This window comes from Podarcis raffonei, chromosome 7 (assembly GCF_027172205.1).
Source record: "Podarcis raffonei isolate rPodRaf1 chromosome 7, rPodRaf1.pri, whole genome shotgun sequence".
Taxonomy (NCBI): Eukaryota; Metazoa; Chordata; class Lepidosauria; order Squamata; family Lacertidae; genus Podarcis; species Podarcis raffonei.
This window is the reverse complement of record NC_070608.1, coordinates 35,691,979-35,706,548: the sequence shown is the minus strand read 5'-3', so window position 1 is coordinate 35,706,548 and position 14,570 is coordinate 35,691,979.

The window sequence follows — 14,570 nt, the reverse complement described above, 5'->3', positions numbered from 1 at the left end:
ATCTTGGGTCTTTTGTTCCCAGGCTCCATGGGGGAAGGATGTGTAAATGACTCACTCCAGGATCTCAACAGCCTTGGGACTGGAATGCAGGCTAATGGAGCCTGTGTGAGAAAGAGAGCTATGTTGTCAGCTCTGATGGTAAGTTCTTCTATTTCAAAGAAGTTGAGCTTGTGCTGGACATGCACATGATCTTATGGAACTGTTTGGATGTATCATTTACTTTTTTTTTGTTCTGTTTTGAATAAAGTTCTGCAAGTAAAGCTTTGAATCATATCTAATGGGTCGTCTGGATAATGTTTCATCTCAAAAGGAGTCCGTTTTTCTGCATCCAGTTGCTTCATGCTGCACAATAATAATATCTGCAATAGTTCAACATCAGGTTTTCTGCCCCTTGTAAGTAGGGCTACTATTTTACTGAGGCTAAGCAGATCTATGTCTGGCCAATGCCGGCATAGGAGATCTCATAGGAACCACATCTAATTTAGGATCCAATCTGGAATTTTGGACCAGCCCAAACCTGGGCACAACCTGACCCAGATCCAGGCCCCAAACCAATTTGGGAGCCCTGGTGTTTAATTAGTAGGGCTGTGCATTGCATTTCAGCAGATCCAACTGAGCACTGGCTGAATTTGGTTGAGACAGCCCCGGATTGCCACTGGTCAGATTGGCCCAACTGGCGCAATCTGGTGGGGCATTGAATGCGGCAGTGAAGGAAGAGAAGCAAACAGCCTCTGCAAAGAGCAAGGCAGGGCTGCTTGCAAGAGGACTGTCAAACAGACCTGCACTCTGCTTTGGCTGTGTGAGAGTGTTTCCAGGAGGCGAACATGTACATGTAGCCAGACTGAGAAGGATTGGACCCTCTGCTCAGCAGCTGGTAAACAACACTTTAATTCCTGCTGGCTGCAGGGATCTGCTCTACCAGAGTGCTCCTCTCATGAAATGCATTGGTGAAGCAGTATTCAGTAGGACTGAACTCTCCAGTCACTATTCAGATATTTTAAAATCTTTGGTAAGAATCAAGGGAGGTCTTAAACTCAGAGTTGCACCATCAATTGTTAGTCCTAGCTTACTCATATTGCAAATTTCTGCTTTATTTTTGGCATTGGTCATTTTCAAATTTAGGACTGCATCCAAGTGAGGCACTCCACACCTCTTCCCACCTTCCTACACCTTCCCACACCTCCAATTTGTCCTGGGTTTCCCCAACCCTCCTGAGCAGATGTGGGGGACCCAGGTAGAGAAACCAAAGAGAAAGTCCTGTTGCACCAGGAGAGGATAAATGGCTGCTTTAATTCTCTCTCTCTCTCTCTCTCTCTCTCTCTCTCTCTCTCTCTCTCTCACACACACACACACACACACACACACACCCCTTGTGACCCACTTAGGAGGATTTTTGGATCTGAAAAGCACAATACAAAATAAATAAAATAATTGTCAGCTGTGATATGAGTATTTGCCACAACTGAAGAAGCTGAGGCATGCAAACTCTGCTGCCCTGTTGCAGAAACGATGATATGACAATCTAATAAACTTTCCAAATCACTTCTGCTAAGGCTGTTAAACTTTTATACAACAGAACTTTGTAATTACTGTAGGAAATGGAATTTTGTTGACTGCTTTGTTTTCCAGCATCATCCCCCGCCCAATGGAAGTTATCGCTGTAATTTCATCATCCCTTGGCACTTCAAAAGCAAGTCCATTTAATAGACATTTTGATTGGGCTTTCCTTAACATTTCATTCATTTTTTGAACTGTCTAAAAGTGCTGCATTTGTTTTCTGAAATGCCAATAGCCATGTTAGTCCATTGTATCTGACCTCAGCAAAAAGAATTCCTTGCACTGTTGCAATAAATAGATTCTGTTGATTGGACTTCTTGTATTTTCAGTTCTGTATTGTCTTCATTGTCTGAGCTAATTACAGGTTGGAAGCATAACAAAATGCTCGTGAACAACTCATTACAACTTTGCCCAAAGGCAAAATCTGTTGTGTTGGAAAAGAGAGATCACTCCTGGAGAAATCTAATCATAAGTACAAAAGAACATAAGAGAAGCCCGTTGGATCAAGCCTGTGGCCCAATATCCTGTTCTCACAGTGGCAGAGCAGATGCCCATGGGAAGTCTGCAAGCTGGACATGAGTTCAACCAGCAACTGGTAATAAGAGGCATAAGGTCCATGGAAGCAGAACATACAAGCAAAGATCACCAGTGTTGAAGCAATGACTCTTCAACATCAACTTTGTTGGACTGGTCATGTTGGGCGGATGCCTGATGATCGTCTTCCAAAGCAACTACTCTATTCCGAACTTAAAAATGGAAAGCGTAATGCTGGTGGTCAACAAAAGAGGTTTCAAGACTGTCTCAAGGCAAATCTTAAAAAATGCAGTATAAACACTGACAACTGGGAAACACTGGCCTGTGAGCACTCCAGTTGGAGAACAGCCTTTACCAAAGGTGTCATGGGCTTTGAAGACACTCAAACTCAGGATGCAAGGGAGAAACGTGGTAAGAGGAAGGCACGCTTGGCCATTGATAGCCTTGTTCCTTGTTCTACATGAATTTATTTAATCCAAATTGGTGGCCACTGCCACCTCCTGTGGGAGCAAGTTCCATAGTTTATGTGTGAAGAAGTACTTTCCTTTATCTGTCCCGAATCTCCCAGTCTTCAGCTACATCGGATGCTTATTGAAGATATCTATACTGCACTTTCAGATCAAATGACACATGGAACATTCTGAAACAGAAACCTTTATGACACCTTTGGCCTGCCAGACGTTGTTGAACCACCAAAAGTTTTGGATGGGTGGGTGGGTTTGTTGCACCAAGATGACAGATTGCTTTGTTTCCCTTTAATTGCACAAAACTAAATTTGTGGTATGCACTTGAATCCCTCCAGCAAAAGAGTGATAGTCTGGAGGCATCCACATACCTGTCTACCTTACTTTGTAGGAGGAGAAGAGCTTGACCTGTATCCTATGGGGAGCCATGTAAGCATCTCATCACTGAAAGGATTCAAACTTGTGCAATGGAACTTCTCCTTTCTCTTCCCTTGCATGTGACCCCTTATATCTGCTCTGAGGGTTTCCCCAACTCTCCAGAACAGATTTGGATATATTGGTATTGTATGCTTTTTTAAAAGTGCAAGTTCCTCTGAGGCATTCTTAGTAGTAAGTGAAAAATAAATATAATAAAAAAATAAAAAAATTATTTTTGAAGTCCTGTTCTGAAAGTGAAAATCCTTGTAATGATGGGACATTTGCTTTGTGCAACACTGGATACAAGCCAATAGACCCAATATATTATTTTGATTTGTAGAAAGAAATGATTTAGCACCTTCATTATACCGCTTATGGTAAATGCTGAAGATACACCTCTTTACTCTGATTTTTTTTTTTACTTTACTTTACTCTGATTCTTGATATTTATATTTTTAGGACCCACCTCAGTTTTGTAATTGAACATTGATCTAAACTGTTTATATTGTGTTGTAACATTGTAACATTGTAACCCACCCTGGGAATTTAAGGTAAAGGGCAGGTAAATAAATAACAACAATAATAATTACACCAAGAAAATGTTTAGAATGATTTCTGCAAAATTCCAGATTATTAAAAAACCTATTTTATTATTAATGATGCTGCTGCTGCTGCTGCTGCTGCTGCTGCTGCTGATAATACCCTGCTCTCCCTGGCCAAGAACGGGGTCAGGACTGCTAACACCAAATATATAATACATTAAAAACACAAAATCAAACGATTAGATTTAAAATACAATTCAATAATATTTACAAATATTAAATGGCAAGCTATGCATTATACTGTATATTTCTTGGAAGAATGAAAGTTTTATTTTTAAAAATCTCATCCTTATTTCAATCCTTCTAAGCATAAGGGGAAATGTTTATCTAGAAACCTTTAAAAAAGCCTTTGATTAATAACAATGGGAATTGCAGGTATTTAAATCATCCCCTTGTGGCCCCCATATTGCTCAATGAATCCATTTAAAACTTATTCTGATGTACAAAGGAAAAAATAATTAAAAAGTATAAGGACTACTGAGCTGAAATTTAGCTCCCCTGAGCTCAAACTAAGATGCCTGCAGTATAATTCACAGCATAATTTTCTTCTCTGCTAACAAGAGTAATGCACAGAATAATGATTCATTTTTTTTATTTGTTGGTATTCCATGCCATCAATCATGATTCACGCTGCTTCGAGGTTTACATTAGAGGGTGCACGATTGTATAGAAGCAAAATAAATAAATAAGTAAAAACCAGCCTAACAATGCCTGTCATGGAGAGAGACTATCATAGAAACGTCTGTGTAACAGGAGCAGCTCAAGCCATTGAAAAGTGAAGGGGTCAGGCAGTAAAGGCAGTCAATGGAGGCTAAGGCCAGTGGTGCCAAGTTGGGCCCCAGACTGTGGGTACCCAGCGGGCATACTGTACTGCACCATCGTGACATCGTCACAGACCGATGTGATGTCTGTTGGGATGTGTCCAAGGGAACTGGGGCAATTCACAGGCCCCCAGCTGGCTCCAGCCCACCCGCCAGCAGCCGGGCAAACTCCGGTCCTTGGAACAGCATCAAAACAGTGGCACACAGCTTCAGAAGCCTTCAGAAGCTTGAGCACACCTCAATCAGCAGAGTGAATAACACACAACAGAAGTGGCGGACAGAGGCATATATGGTGTCACATCACATGCCCCTTCTCTAAGTTACAACTTCCAGGGATCTGGAAAACTGGCTGAACCCTAAACATGTATGTGCAGATTAATAATATTTTTTCAGTCCCTACTTGAGAGGAATGGCAAGCTAAGCTGATGGACTATGCTGAAATGGCAAAGCTGTCTGGAAAACTCAGGAACCAAGAGGTCAAAAACCTTTAAAAAGAATGGGGGTGGGGATGGGATTGTAAGTTATTTAGGAAACCACTTTAAGAAGATGGAAACATTAGCAGGATTTTAAATCCACTTGTAATGTAACAAATACCATGGATAATATGGACTGATCAAAAATGTAGAGTATGGAACAATATGCAGTTGTAAATGTTGAGAATATTACCCCATAGAGGTGGTGGGGTGGGGGAAGTCGCGAGATTCAGAGTAATCTCAATATATGGATATGTATTTGGATTGTTAGAATTTTATATTTGTAAAATCAAATAAAAAAGATTAAAAAAACAACAACCAAAACAATACTCTTTGAAAGAAAGCCTATCCAATTTCTAACTGAAAAGGCAAAACAGGGGGAGTGTTTTGTCTGAGATAAGAAACAAGAAATAGAGACTGTCCTTGGTAGGGTGACCCTGTTGCCTTATTTCCCAGAAGACACTCCTTTAGGGATGTAGGAAGCTGCTTCATAACAGGACATTGGCCCATGTTGCTTAGTATTGTCTGCACTGACTAGCAGTGGCTCACCTGGGGTCCAGGCAGGATTCTCTCCCGGCTATACCTGGAAATGTTGGGAATTGAACCTGGTACCATTTTTATGCAAAAGCAGATGCTCTTCCACTGAGCTCCAGCCCCTTCCCTGTATCTGAAATTCTGTTTGGTTTAAAGATAAAAAGACCCCTAAGCAGGGAGAGCAGGGGGCTTGAAGTTGTCCCTCAGTCACCAAGTAGCACTTGGACAGCAGATGGAACAGATCTGTCGGTCACAATCTTCCCCACTACAGTGAGACGTAATTTAGGTCTACCTTAATTTTAGTATTTATTGCTAAATTTGCACCTTCATCTGTGCAAATCTGCATCCTTCCTTTTTGGTGATGCTGGTTCCTCCTTTTGGCAAGGCAAAAGTAGCCTTGTGAACCTTTGGCAAACAGAGTCAATTGGAACATATGGGATTCACATCACACTTCAGAGTTTGATAGTCCTAGATAGCTCAGTTGGTTAGAGCATGATGCTAATAACACCAGGGTTGCAGGTTCAATCCCTGTATGCGACAGCTGCATGTTCCTGCATTGCAGGAGTTTGGACTGAATGAGCCTCAGGGTCCTGTCCAACTATTCTATTCTATTCTATTCTATTCTATTCTATTCCGTGTCCCTCCTTCTAGTTTCTGAACTAGTTGACTCCACCATTCAGTGACTTGCTTTTGATTCCAATCACATTTATTATAAAACTTTCAATTAAAGGCTGGGTTCCCAGAATATTAGACAAACAATGCACACTGACAACGCAAGACAAGATCACATTCTGTATTTTCTGAGCCATCTGGAAAAGTGCATCTCAGCTGAAAAGCAACGCCTTGGGCCTTTTCACAAAACAAGAGAGAATTTACCCAACATGATCTACAGTTCCCAGCCCCGCAGATAGTTCCTATGGCTTGACTCCACGTTCGATTGTTATATTACCATCATCTGGTTATTGTGACAATCTATCAAACACACCTTTCACAGATGCTTGTTCGAGTTATTCTGGACCATAGTAATTTACTGCATGTGCCTTGGCAGCTTCCCACAAAATCATAACACAATGCAACAGCCTCTTTTCTCATTGTGGAAAGCCTCACATACTTAACATACCATATACTTATTTCCCCACTTACTTCAGATTGCTTTGGAACCTGTACACTCTTCTCTAAATTCCTAATGCATTGTGAGCGTTCTCACTTATGAATATATTTCACCTTTATTCCAAGGAGGACCTTCGCTGCACCGATGAATGCAGTGATCTAAATCATGCTAAAAGTATTCAGTAAATCCTGCAGATAAGCTGTGCATTCATTTTGTTTGTGGGTACTTGGCAAACAGAACTTGCTAAGGTTGCAGTCTTCTGCACACTTCTATGGGAGGAATTCCTGGAGAGTCAAGTGGGGTAGAGTTCTGAATAAACATGAATAGGATCAAACTGCATTGAAGAATATACTATGGGTTGCAGGGGTGTAGCATGGAAAGAACGGGGGGGGTAGATCCAGGTGCATAATTTGAGGGGGCTTGAACTAGGTGTCCCCACACAGGGATCCTCACCCTGCCTGCTAGTCCTAGGGCCTAGCCTTGCCTTGCTGCTGCCTGACCATTGTTGGGGGCATGTGCCCCCCAAGGGCCATGCCAACCAGCTGGGCTCCCCCCTGCATGGGCAGCGGACGCAGCACAGACCAATGAAACCTGCTTTTCCCATACTTGCCTGGCAGTGGAAGCGGTGAGAGTTTGGCTGGCACAGTGGGTTTTGTTCAACCTCAGCACCCAGCTCCTGGTCCCACCTGTTGTGTGCACATCTCATTTTTTTAAAAAAAATTATTTTTATTGAATGATTTTATGTTACAGAAAACAATACAGCATACCACCACCAAGCATAATCAAGAAATAAAAATTACATACATCAATATTTAGTTTGTTATTTGTTATTTGCCATCTTATTTCCTCCCAAACATTGCATACAAAAACACTCATATGTGCAGACACCCACATACCCACACCCGCACACGAAATGATAATAATGAAAGTAAATATTTTCCAACTTTTATCCTCCAAAATCTTTTCTTCAACTTTGACTTCCTGTCAAGTCCCTTTGCATATATTTTACAAAGATGTTGAACAACAATGGGCCCATGACAGAACCCAATCCCAACCCAGAACCTCTGGTTGTACACGGATAACAAAGTCTCCATGAGACAAACTATCTTGCTGGTTTATAAAACTCCTGTGACAATGTGTAGCATCTGCTAGCTGTGCCCCTAAGTGATGGTTTTGCTCATTTGATTTTATGAGACAGAGAATATGGCATAAAATAGCCTTAAAAGAACAAATCCAATACAGCACCCCATGCTTTTACTCATACATGCTGATGCCTATTGTATTTGCGTTTGTCTAAAATGCCAAGACAATGAGAAGAAACTTTCCACATTATTCTGCAATGTTTCGGAAGGTCTGTTTAAAAGGTTTTTTTGAAATATTTGGGGATTTGTGTCTTGTGTGATCTATGTAATCTTAAATTAAACAGATAGTGTATTAAGGCATCAAAGCAACCGTCTTAATCTGGTTCCCCTCCCCCCTACATTTCAGTAGTTCAGGAGCTGAATCTTATCAGGAACACCGGCTGTTAATAGCAACCTAACATTGCTATATTATTTCCATTATTCCTCCCTGTACTTTTTTCTTTCCATTTGTCTAACCTATTTGTAAGAGGTGAAGGTTTTGATGTTGCTTGGAGGAGGAGGGATAGGGATGGGTCTTACAATTCTCTTTTGTTCTGCTCACCCAACACTGCTGTTAAAAAGCTTATGTTTCAGTGGTAGCTTTTGGTTGATAAATGCATGTATTACAGTACTCTGGACCAGCTAGTATTTCAATCATCATTACAGTAAAACCATGCAGTAAATGTAAGATTCCCTTATCCCCTGTTAAAGGCATAGGTTTTTAAAGCCATATATTTTTAATACATATCAGCATGTAGCATATAACCTGTGATATATATTGACTATGAAATAAATGCACACACTTCACATATTACACGATTTAATTAGGGTACCTTCTAAGGCCACTAAACTAAAAATACTAAATTGGGAACCCCACGCAACAAAAGGGGACTTTCTCCTGAGTATTCATGAAAAGGACTGTGCACCATGGCTGCAATCATCCTATGCCAATTTATTTGGATGTTCACCTCCAACTTGGTCACAGTTCTTTATGTTCTGGTAACAGTTCTTGGTCACAATTCTCTATGTTCTGGGGAGTGGGGACACCATATTGTGGTTCCTCTCTGGTCCCAAAATATTATTGGGCCAGCTCTGGGTGGGTAGCTATGGGAGCAGGAGGTATTTCAGGTCATCTGATCCCATAGCTACCCACCCAAAGCTGGCCCAATAATATTTTGGGACCAGAGAGGAACCACAATATGGTGTCCCCACTCCCCACCAGGGAAAAAGAGGAGAGTGAAGACCGACATCAGGAACAAAGGGGGGGGGGGTAAAAATCAACATTGAGATCTGCTGCCCTATAGCCTCAATGGTGGGCCGGCCCTGTACCTACCCTAAGCTTAATGATCTTCTTCAGAGCAGACACATAGGCAGATTTTCTAATTTCAAACTCACCATTAACTGGTGATGAGAGAAAGGGCCTTTCCCATCTATGGGATGCTCTCCTTAAGAAGACTCACCTGGAGCCAACTCTGTTATCATTTTGGTACAGGCAAAGAAGTTTGTGTTTTCCTGTGGGAGTACCAATTATTGGATGTTTTTCGTCTGACCTTTTTATATGCCATGCATTTTTAATGCTATATTTTATTTTTGTTTTAATCACTTCAGGACATTTTGTTGTTCCTGGGAATCAATTAATAAATTCAATGCACCTAACCTAACTCTCTGTCAAAAAATAAAGTACGCTTCTCTAGTCGCGTTCTAAATGGCAGCATTAGCAGTAATCTTCTATAGCTTTAGTCATTAAATTGTTGCACTCAGTTAAGCAAGATTGCATCCTCTCCTTCTTGGTAAAACTTATAAAAAGAGTGGACTGCTGAGCTCTAGATACAGTGATAGATGAGATGTTTGGGAGTGTCCTGTCCCCCAACATGTATCTTAGGATATGGCCCCATAATCTGTTTATGAATCCATTTTAGCTGCCTCAGTGCAAGCAGAGAGTTATGCCCCTGCAGCTAGAGCAGAATCCTAGTGTGACAGCACAATTGGGACTGAATACAAATTTCAAATACATGTTTTTCAGCATTGCCCAGTCCTGATGATAGCAGCTCACCACAACATTTTTCTCAGCGTGAGCTGTGCTTTAGGATCCAAGACTGTCATAGTACTGTAGTTAATCTCAATGAAACTCAACACAGGAGGAGAAATAGGAGGGAAAGTGTTGTTACATCTTTTACACATACATAACTTAAATTTTGGCTGCAGCTGATCATTCTTGAAAAGCAACTCCAGTCGTGAAAATGCTGTGTGTAAGCCCAGTTGTGTGAACAGACACAGCAATTGGGAAAAAAACCATGTTATTGCATCTGTAATCATACTGTTGCTTGAATTTTAATGAAGGTGAACTTCTGTTCATTAGGTTTTGATCATGTTTTGATGATGTTGTACAGTGCTGCAAGCCCCTTGCTGGTGATGGTGGGGCTTTATAAATAAGTTATTAATTATTATTTATTTAGCTTCTGGAAGAGAACAGCTTCAGAGGAAGAAATAATATTCACACTCAGAACTGCATTCATGGAAAAGTCATTTTAGTGGAGTATTTAATGTATCTTTTAGTTGTTTTTAATGAGATTTAGCAGTTGGACTAAAGGAGTAGCACTTGAAACACAGGACATATCAGCTCCCAACAGACTGCAAAGAAGTCTCCAGTTGATTAGAGGTGGTCATGGAGTGACAACTTTGGAATCATAGCTCAGAGCAATTAACGTGACCAGCACGTTGCTTAAATTGGTTTTTCTTTCCCCATTCAATTCTGGGTGACAATAGGTGGGGAAGGCCATAGTTTTAACCATAGCTAACATAGAGGGGGGGATAATAATCTAGAAAATTCATGGAACAATGAATTTCAGTGTCTAGAAGCCAAGTATGGCTAAATGGCCATTTCTGAGCATTCCCCAAGAGAAAATGTTAAGATCAAGCTCAGTGAATTCTCAGACATCACGCATACATTGGGTGTGGAACTTGTCACTGTGATGTCACCATGAATAATGTGCATGAATTTAGAACATCTGAAAAATAACTCACTTTTTATTTTGGTATATCAAATTTCAAGGGGCATATATTACAATGTTGCATTTTCTCCAGTCTTTTGAAAATAGATGCAAAAGCTAAGCTTTTTTGAATATAACATACAGAACGGTATCCTGAACATGTTTACCATATTTCATTTCATTTCACTGTTCAGTAGAGAAGTTCCCAGTGAGTTGCCTTTTTTTACCCTAAATATATTTATTACTTATTTTGATATGTCCCCCAGATGAATTGCTAATATCTGGTTAAATGGATATAAAGTTGGTCAGTCACAAGGTGCAATCTCAGATCCATCACTAATGAGAGTGACCTTTTCACCTTCACAGTTTCCCATAACTGAAAACAGGAGATGTTAAGCTTGCCAGTCATTTATATCCACGGCAATGCCTGCAACTCTTGGTAATTGTGTGAAGGGTGGAAGCATTATTAGCACTTGGATACGTTTGAAAATATTGCAGAACCCAGAATGAGGATTTTAAAAGCACACACAAAACACCCTTGTTATATAAGACTCTCTAGAAGTTCTGCAGTTTTAGGTACAGCATAATGACGTCTTCAAGATGCCCACCCTTCGATCTTGCATGTCACATACTGAACTGGAAAATCAGTACTGGTGAACAAAATGCCCTACCAGTTATATAGATTTGTGGAACTGTGGTTGGAACACTCCAAAAAGCACCAGAAATAACACAGTTTTGAAGAAATTAATGCTGGAAATTAATTTTTTTAGCAATGTGCCTACTAGTCTGCTTTACCTTTACTTGGCAAGTTTTAGGTGTGCATGCAAGGCTTATTTTTTAATAATATGGCCGTTTGGCACCCCTCAGTCAAGGCCAACTACAACTAGTCCAATTTAGCTTGTACTTGTGCATCAGACCCTTTCATCTGGCTGCTTTTCTGGACTTCTGTCAGCTCAAGTCTTACTCCCTGGGGAAGTAGTCCAGGCCCTCTATGAATCCCAAACACTTCACAGTGTGTGAGAACAATTTGATTAGGAGTGCCACCGCTATAAAATATGGGACAACTGGAAACACCCACACACCCACCCAGCTCATCTCAGATCCTCATTGCTTGAGTAGAAATGCTTTCAGACAATTTGTAAGAATAAAAGAAGTACATGGAGAAGTAAATACTTTATCTGCAGTTGAGGTGTGTAACTAATGGACCAAGAGGTCTTTTTGTGCATCCCACCAGATCCTCCCCCAAATTTTCATTTTTTTTAAATGACATTTTTTTTGCTTTAATTAGTCCTTTAATTAGCATCTGGAAGGTATCAGTTTAGGGAAGTTTGCCTTAATCCAGGGATAGCCAATGTGTTGCCCTCCAGATATTGCTGTACTACAACTCCCATCTGCCCCAATCACATGGCCAGTGGTCAGGGATGATGAGACTACATCTGGAGAAGCCATGCTGGCTATCTCTTCCTTTATCCATTTATAAGGTATATGTGCACAGAAGCAGGGCATAGTTTGCTAGGAGAATGCAAGCAAAGACTGGTGTAGTGTGTGCAATTTCTGGTCCCGAAGCTGAGGCTGTATGCTTGAAGCTTGTTTCAAAAGCCTAGACTCTCATCAAGTGGATGTTTAGGAGTAGCAATGGATGACCAGTACCACCAGTTACCCTTCCCCCAGCAAGCAGCTTTTAAAAATAAAGTTTCTATGTGAGCTGCTCTTTGGACTCTGCGTCAAATCAGAGCAGAGGCCTTGCTTGTTGTTATTCTATTTCATCTTCACTTAAACATTTCACTATCTATAATTGAAATGCTCGGGAGATGCAATTCAAGCAGTCCAGGTTTATAAAGATTATACCAAAAAGAAAAGGGGAAAAGGCACAAAAATAAAAGCAGAACTTGCATTAGGATGCAAAAGAAACTCCACACTTCAGGTCAGAGGTTCTGTGTTATTATTAGCTGACCAATGCTTTGCCAAGAACTAAACAACAGAAGCATGGGTCATGCAGAAAACTAGTGAAATGTCCCATGGTGAAGGACCTTTCACTACTTAATTAACCTTGGGCTGAATCCCCCCCCCCCCAATTTCTCTTTAGATTGGAAAAAAAAATCATTGTTGGACAAAGTTTTAGAATGTTCAGTTTGGAGCATTTGGAGCAAAGCTTAGGAGCTTATATAAAAAGTTCTTAATACATATTTCTTAAAATGTTCACAACTCCTTCAAATCTTGATCACATTCGAGGGGGTTACTCCAGTCAAGCCTAGAGGGCTTGTGTGTGCTCAGTGGAACTTCTAAGCATTTCCCCTTGGGGCAGAAGTCACCTTGCACAAGATCACAAAGTGCTTTTGAAGTTCCGATATGGCTTACCATGCAGCCTGGTGTTTAACATAGGTTCAGCTATCTTTTCCTTCAGGGCATTCCCATGAGATTGAGAATGGTACTTTTAGGAAGATTATCCAAAGTGGCTTCAAGTATCTTTAATCTTCTAGCTTGGATCTAGGCAAGTTGCGTAGGAGTGGAGAACTTATTAACACTGTGACATCCTTAATGAGCCTATGGTAGACACTGCTGTAACTTCAGAACCTCGTGGGAAAAGTGAATTGTGGAAGTAGCAAACAAGTCTATGGCGAGAACTGAGAAAGCCACATAACTTGTTCTACATACCCTGCAGGAGTTTTATCGCCTCATTCCCCATGACCTGTACCACATTACAAGCTGGTGTTTTAGAAACTTGGAGCTGGCTTCAAAGCCAGTTTGCAATGCAACACCAGAAGTGGGGCAGGAGAGCAGGGAGAAGAAAGAACCAGTTGGCCTACACAAACCCATCTGCATAAGAACCACCCTGCTGGATCAGGCCAATGCACCATCTAGTCCAGCATCCTATTCTAACAATGGCCAAGTAGATGCCTATAGGAAATCCTCAGGTAGGACCTGAATGCAAAAGCGCTCTCCCCTCCCATAGTTTCCAGCAACTGGTATTCAGAAGCATTAGACAGTGAAGGCAGAGCACAGACATCATGGCCAGTGGCTATTGATAGCCTTATTTGTCCAATCATTGACTTAAGGGGCTCTCTGGATTGTAGCTACATCTCCCAGTTTGGTGCCATCTGCAGATTTGATGAGCATCCCCTCAACTTCTCCAAGTTATTTATAAAGAACAACCAACCCAAGGTCACACCTCAAGTGCAAGGCAGTGGCCCCCTGTGTCCCATTTTATATTTATTTCCATTAAAATAGGCCACAGTTAGGAATGTTGGAGAATTCGTTGGAAACGGGAAAGGAAATGGCCACAGTTTGCATGTTCACATGAGGTCAGGAAAGGAAATCGCACCAGCGGATTTGAGTGGCATTTGTTATCTTCTTCTTTTTTGCAAGCCAAATAGCGTATGTTTCAGAAATGGAGGTAGTTGTGACTAACATAGGATGGGTTGTAAATCACCACCTCCTTGCAGCCCTAGATTATTTACTTATATAAAAGGACATTGGAGCTTCCTTTTTCAGATCAAGATGGAGAGTATGGAAATTCAGGCATTTATTTGTTGGCAAAAGCTGTTTTGTTGATCCACATGCAACAGTTTCCTTATGGGAATCAAGTAATTGCTGGAGGCTTAAACCTGAGATGCTTCATGTTCTGTACAGTTTTTCAGATGAGCTGGAAGTGATAAGGTAAAGAAAAACAGGTGGCAAGTCACCCCAAGCAGTTTGTGGTTTCATTTCCTTTTGAGACTTTAACTGGGCCACGGCAGGAAACAATCAACAAATTTGGGCATTTTGTTCAGTGGTGAGGAATTCAAGAAGTGAATATTGTTTTCAAAAGAAGAAGAAGAAGTGAATATTGTTGCACATCTTGGCATCATTGCTTGGCAACGATTTCAGTTTCACAAAGGTAAATTACAATATAGTAGGAATTACCAGAAATAAGACGAGCAAAAGACAAGCAGTATTTTAGGGAGGA